The following is a 7,148-nucleotide window of genomic DNA, read 5'->3' as shown; positions in this document are numbered from 1 at the left end:
CTTGGATTTAATTGCAGGAATTTGGAACGGTTTAGTTGCTCCGTTTTTCTGGAGTCATCTCCAGTGGTTCTTTTCTTCTTGAAATTTATGTAATACTAATCTGTTGAGGAATACAGTGCATCACACTGTAGAAAATATCTGCATTGTAGATAGTGGGGTTCAATTGGTTTAAGTCTACACAAACCTTTCCCTTTATCTACATGTATTTAGACTGTATCTCGTAAAACTGGCCGGTTATAATTACACATATATTAAGTTAATTGTTGTATATCGTTGAGGATGGATACACGTATATGTAAAATATTTTCAGGCTCAAACATTCACGAAATTTGGCTGAAAATTGAATTGCACTTAATGTCACAAACGCAATTACAACATTTGATTGCCACATTTAACAACCTTGTATGACTTTCAGGTTATTACAATGTTTAATAATTCTGATAATTGTCCAATTCAATCGCAATCCATTCATTTAATAACATTTGAATTAGACTGATTTTTCATTAAACAAAATCAAAAGTATTTAGATTACTGAAAATAAACTCTCGAAGTTGCATCAAGTGTCCTTTTCTTTGTTAATTAAGGAAATCAATAGGTCTTTATATCGGTTTTGTCATTTTCATTAGTAAAATAAAAGGCTTTTAATTACATTTACAATGGTTAATAGAACATCTATATTAAGAGCATGTCAATTCCGACTTTCAAGTTGATCCTTCCAGTGAAATTGAAAAAAGTTGGTATAAATATTGTAGTTATTTCCATCTTTCTAACAATGCTTGAAACAAATTGTTAACCAGAATTTAATAATTTAGACAGAATGTATAACACTCGCGGTATACTACTTCTACGTTCAGTAACATCTAAGGTGTCAACGAACGTGGTATTTTAATAATGAAAATGCTTGTACCATTGAAAACTAAATATAATACTAAATTGAATATTTTCTAGCTGATTTGCCTCATATATTATGATAATAATAAGGTATTTATTTTGTACTCATGATAAAAACCAGTTTTTGGTATAAGATTTGTCCTTTCCGTTCAATAAACTATCGATAATGTTAAAGCGAGATCACTATGTTTTGCTTTTTGGAATATAATATTACCATTTGCAAAATTACAGATTTATGCACGATTAAATTGTCTAATATATATATAAAAAAAAAGAAGATGTGATATGATTACCAATGAGAAAACTCTCCACAAGAGACCAAATGACACAGAAAATAACAATTTTCGGTCACCGTACGGCCTTCAACATTAAGATATTATCTTTAAAATATAAGCTCAATCTAACTTTAGAAACAAAATCAAAAATAAAACACGTGTTTCTGGCCTCTTCATGAAGTGACCTAACGTATCGTTTAAGAGGCACGGTCGCCGATACAAGAGTGGAAAACAACATGATAATTTTAACTTCAGACTAAGTACCGAAGCACACAAGTGTTTTCTGTTCTTATTATCACAACTGAAATATATTTGAATGGAATTTGAATGGATACTTTTATATGATTGGTCAAACATGGAGAACAAGCAATGTAGCGTATAAAATGAATAAAATTAAGCTTATAAGGAAATTCTCAACAGACAGCGCATCACACAATTTAAAATAACGGTCGATATTGAACATTCACAAATAATGCTTCAGTTGGCTCACATTCCTAAAAGTCCTTTAATCACTTAAATAAGGTCTGGTTTAAGAATAAAAGAAAACATAAATTTACTAAAGTGGGTATTCATTTGAATTTAAAAGCAGAACTAAACGAAACACTTTGCTTTCACTGGTTCAATTTTAGAAAGCGCTTTGTATAATTTCCCATGGGTTTTATTGTAATCATTTAAATTTCTAGTACCAGTATTACAAAAGACGTATTTATGTATAAATGGCATCTGTGGTTGATGTGTATTGAATTAATTTTCGCACTTTCAACAAGTTCTACCAGCACTAGAAGAGAAGCAATAGCTTCAAATATCCCTTTAACTTTTTCTTCGTCTATGGCATAATAATTGTTATCCTAGTCATAGCAAATGCATTAGTTAACTTCCTTTTTTTATTTCAATTTGTTCAATGGTAAATGTGTTTTATTTCCATTTAAATGAATGCTAACATTGTGTCAAGAAGAAACAGCAGCAGAAGGAAACAGCATGTTATTGTGGGAAAAGGAGCAATAGCGAAATGGAACAAAAAGCCATGGTGGCAAGAAGTAACAATAGCGGAATGAAACAGAAAACATTTGTGGCAAGCAGTAACAATAGCGGAATGAAACAGAAAGCATTTGTGGTAAGAAGTAACAATAGCGGATTGAAACAGAAAGCATGCTTTGCAAGAATTAACAATAGCGGAATGAAACAGAAAGCATTTGTGGCAAGAAATAACAATACCGGAATGACACAGAAAACATTTGTGACAAGAAGAAACAATAGCGGAATGAAACAGAAAGCAATTTTGGCAAAAAGTAACAATAGCCGAATGAAAAAGGAGCACATGGTAGAAAGAAGAAACAAAAGCAGAATGAAACAGAATGCTATTTTGGCAAGAAGGAACAATAGCGGAATGGAACAGATATCATTTGTGGCAAGAAGTAACAATAGTGGATTGAAACAGAAAGCATGCTTTGCAAGAATTAACAATAGCGGAATGAAACAGAAAGCATTTGTGGCAAGAATTAACAATAGCGGAATGAGACAGAAAACATTTGTAGCAAGAAGTAACAATAGAGAATGAAACAGAAAGCATTTGTGGCAATAAGTAACAATAGCAGAAGGAAACAGAACTTCATTGTGGCAAGAATGATCAATAACGGAATTAAACAGAACGCTATTGTGGCAGAATGGACAATAGCGGAATGAAACAGAAAGCATTTGTGGCAACATTAAAGGAACAATAACTTGAGGAAACAAGAAGTGATTGTTGCAGGAGTGAACAATAGCGGAATGAAACAGAATGTCATTATGGCAAGAAGTAATATTAGAGGAATGAAACAGAATGCTATTGTGGGAAAAAAGTAACAATAGCGGAATGAAACACAATGGAATTGTGGCATGAATTAACAATAGCGGAATGCAACAGAAAGTATTTGTGCAATCATTAAAGGAACAATTACTGTAGGAAACAGGAAGTCATGATAACAAGAAGAAATAATAGCGGAATGAAACAGGAAGCAATTGTTGCAGGATGGAACAATAGCGGAATGAAACAGAAAACCATTGTGGCAAGAAGTAACAATAGCGGAATGAAACAGAAAGCAATCATTGCAGGAAAGAACAATAGTGGAATGAAACAGAAAGCCATTGTGGCAATTCGTGACATTAGTGGAATGAAACAGAATGCCATTGTGGCAATAATTAACAATAGCGAAATGAAACAGAATGCTATTGTGGCAAGAGGTAACAGTAGCGAAATGAAACAGAATGCCATTGTGGTAAAAAGTAACAATAGCGGAATTAAACAGAAAGCCATTTCTAAATTAAAGCAAACCAAATATGATTTGAATAATTCCAAGATCGTTAACTTTCCTTGAATCATAAAACAGTCCTGTAATAGAGACCATTCATTGGTTTATATCGGCATTGATTGGATACCGACTATGTTTGAAAACTAAATAACTAATAATGATAATAAGCTAAAGACAGATTCTAATCTACTAGTAATGTAATATGTACATGCCAAAAGGATTCCCTAACATGCAGGTGCGTAGCTAGAAAGAAACAATGTGCAAGCAACTACCGCCGAGCGGAGCGAGGCGAAAAATTTTTGCGACCCTTTTATGCAGAAAAATGTTTTCTTTTCCGGTTTTCGGTCATAAGACGGTTAAAAGAGGAGCTATATGTAGATAGGACTTATAAAAAAAATATGATTGTAAAACTATTAATAAATCTTCTGAATAGAGTAATACATAAACAACATTTATTTGTGTGATACAGAATTTACTCAAAATTGTCCAAAATCTGCTCTTCGGGTCTAGGCAGAAACAAACTTCTCTATTACTTTAATTGTCAATATTCACACTGAAATGCCGATGAATATGCAGTAATGCTAGTAACTGTCGTCGTTCTTTGTTGATCGTACATTTGTTTTCAACATACGCAAAAAATAATGAGACTTTCCAATACTGTTTTGGCGTGTTTGCAGGGTGATTGGCTCTGGTAGTCTGTCGACCACATCGCCTCGGCATATTTTCAACGATATCGAAGGGTTCTGATAATTCTAATGCCGATTGGTACATCTCATTCCAAACTGATGAACCGTACACTGTAAAATGTGCTCCAAAAACTACATGTCTTAGACTGAGTATTACAAATTCAAATCTTGTAAAAGGTACAAGTTACTGTCCGATTTTGTCATAATCTCCAATAACACTTTTATTTTTAAACCAAATGCCGTTATTTAATGATATTTTATCAATTAAAAAAGTGACTACATAGGTGTTTCCTTTAACATTCAATCTATAAATTTTTATTTTGCCATTTTTTTTTTAATGCCGAATCGATGTGCACGCAACTGCGTGTTAGCGTATAGGGAGCTACGCGCCTGACATGTGGAAATTATGATGTAAATCATCTTAATAAAAATATCTAAAAGGTTTGTGAGGAAAAACATGTTTCATGCACTGCCAAACGTTCATCTTTTATGTCATTCTAATACATATTGTCGCACAAATAAAATCAGGTTGCTTTTATGCAACAGTTGTCATAACACGTGCATTTGTTCAAATAACGAGAGGAATCTTTGTGTTAAATATAACATACTTATTCTCTCATTATAACATCAAAGCTCTGTCCTCAATGGTTAAAAACTATAACATATTTGATAACAGTTCTACCGAAGACACTGTTGTATGTATTTTATCCGTGAAAACGGTAATTAACACTTGAAACTTTTTTTTATCTTTTGTAGTTTAAAGAAATAAAAAAGCAATAGATCAGACTATGATTAGGAAAGAATGCAATTCACTCAGGAATTCAAGCCCCAGTTTCAGTTTAAGTGCTGTCTAGAAAGATAAAAGTTTGTATGCTCGTTAAGTTGATTCACTTTTAGATTAACACGTACTATGTATTGTAAGTCTTCCTCCTATAAAAAAAAATGAACGTGTTTATTTATTTACAGGGATTTCAATATTAAAATGCAATAATTGTTTTTCTTAATTAACCAATAACATAAAATTAGAATAGAATGAAATTCAAAACAGTGTGGCTGTGGCCATTGATTGACACATTAAATTCATCCATTAAATGGGACAATTTAGGTGAACGTTTGTATGTAACGACCACTGCTCACTATGTACTTTTTAAAGACACTTAAACTATGGGGTCACCAAAGGTTCTCAACACCTCAATAAAGTAATTCGAAAAATTTATCAGAAATAACACGATGTTTTGATTTATATCAATTATATAAATCAAAACATAAAGGTTATTCCTGATTAATTTTTCGAATTATTTTATAATTAAAGGCGTCAAGAAACCTTTGTTGACCCCACAGTTTAAATGTCTATCGTAGATACGTCGTGAACAGTGGTCGTTACAGACAAACGTTCACGTAAATTGTCCCAGTCAATGGATGAATTTAATGTGTCAATCAATGGCCACAGCCACACTGTTTTGAATTTCATTCTATGTGGCCAATAGTGTGTGTTGGATAGAAATTATTATCATTCAAATTAACCCACCTTTTTGCACTTTTGCCCCTTACATGACTGAATGCCAGACTTCTACGTTTTGCGGATTTTATTTTAACCATCCGGTTTTTGTTTGGAAATATCTTGTTGTTAAATTTGAAGTTTTTTTAATCAAGATTTTAAAGTTCAAATGAAGATTTATCAGAAACAATAGTCGACTTTCATATTATATTTGATGTAAACACAAAACCCGTACAATTGTTCTAAATTATGCTTAACACGGGTAACTGATTCATTTTTCCTCATATCTGGATCCAATGGTAAATTTAGCTTATCCACGGCCTCACATAACTTGGTTAATTTCAGTTTGTTAATATTAGTAACACTTATACCCCGTTCTTTGAGATATTCTTGCAACTGAAGAACTTTAATATCAATTCTCTGTAAATATAAAAATGAGCTGGCCATGACATGATACAGAATTCCACCAAATTTCGCCTCAATACATTTAATGTCTTAATTTTCAAAAAAAAAAATATTTGCCACTCCATAATCATAATGTGTCACCCTGTTGTTGCCATGGAAACATGACTTTTCAGGTAAAAATAAAGGTAATTAAAATATTGTTAAATTTTTGTTTGAAGACTGCTTAATGTCATGAAAAATGTTCTCCAAGCTTATTGTAATGTTTTCAAAAGTTTTGATAGGCCAATATGCAGATTTATCAAGGTTTTCTACATTTTAAAGAATTTAGTGGTTCTACAGTGTTCCATAGATCCTTAAAATCTGTAGATGTTTTCATTCCTTTCCACACTGATTTCAAAGTACTATCTGACCTAAATATAATCTATATTATATAAATAACCAAGTAAACTTGTAAATTGAATGGGATATTCAAGCATGTCCTCAAAAAAGTATTAAGAAAATCTTCATTATTCATTATTGATAGTATAGAGTTATCTCCCCTGGTAGAACTCTTCTGATCTATAGCACACATGTACACAGGAAGTATACACAAATGGGAGAAACTTTGCAGACGATATCAGTGATCAACAGTCAGTGTTAAAACAATAGTTATGGTCTGTAAATAACCATGTCCTTCTGTAGCTTTAAAAGCTCACAGATATGTGAATGTGTAGGTGAAAATTCCCCACTGACTTCTTTGTCATCAGAATTGCAGTCCATTGTTCTTACTGAGGCTGGTCTACTGCCAAGTGATATTACACAGAAGTTTCAAGTGTGCAGTGAACATTTTCACAGGTTTTTGAATAAAAACAAAGCAGGTTGCAAATCAAAGATATGTGGAATACCTGATATAATTTCCTCTCACAACAAAGACAACAAAATATATGGAGGATGGTATGGGGTAAAGGCAGACAGAAATGTATCTTTGGAAAAAGTGAAAGAGATTCATGCTAGAACAGGAATCATAGTTCCAGTTGGAACTCGTAAGTAAAATAATTAAAATGATTTCTTTTTTTATAATTTAGTATCATAATTTGTTATTTATATTTATTAACCAGCATGGGGA

The sequence above is a fragment of the Mytilus galloprovincialis genome, chromosome 4 (assembly GCF_965363235.1).
Source record: "Mytilus galloprovincialis chromosome 4, xbMytGall1.hap1.1, whole genome shotgun sequence".
Taxonomy (NCBI): Eukaryota; Metazoa; Mollusca; class Bivalvia; order Mytilida; family Mytilidae; genus Mytilus; species Mytilus galloprovincialis.
Note: the sequence above shows the minus strand (reverse complement) of the source record.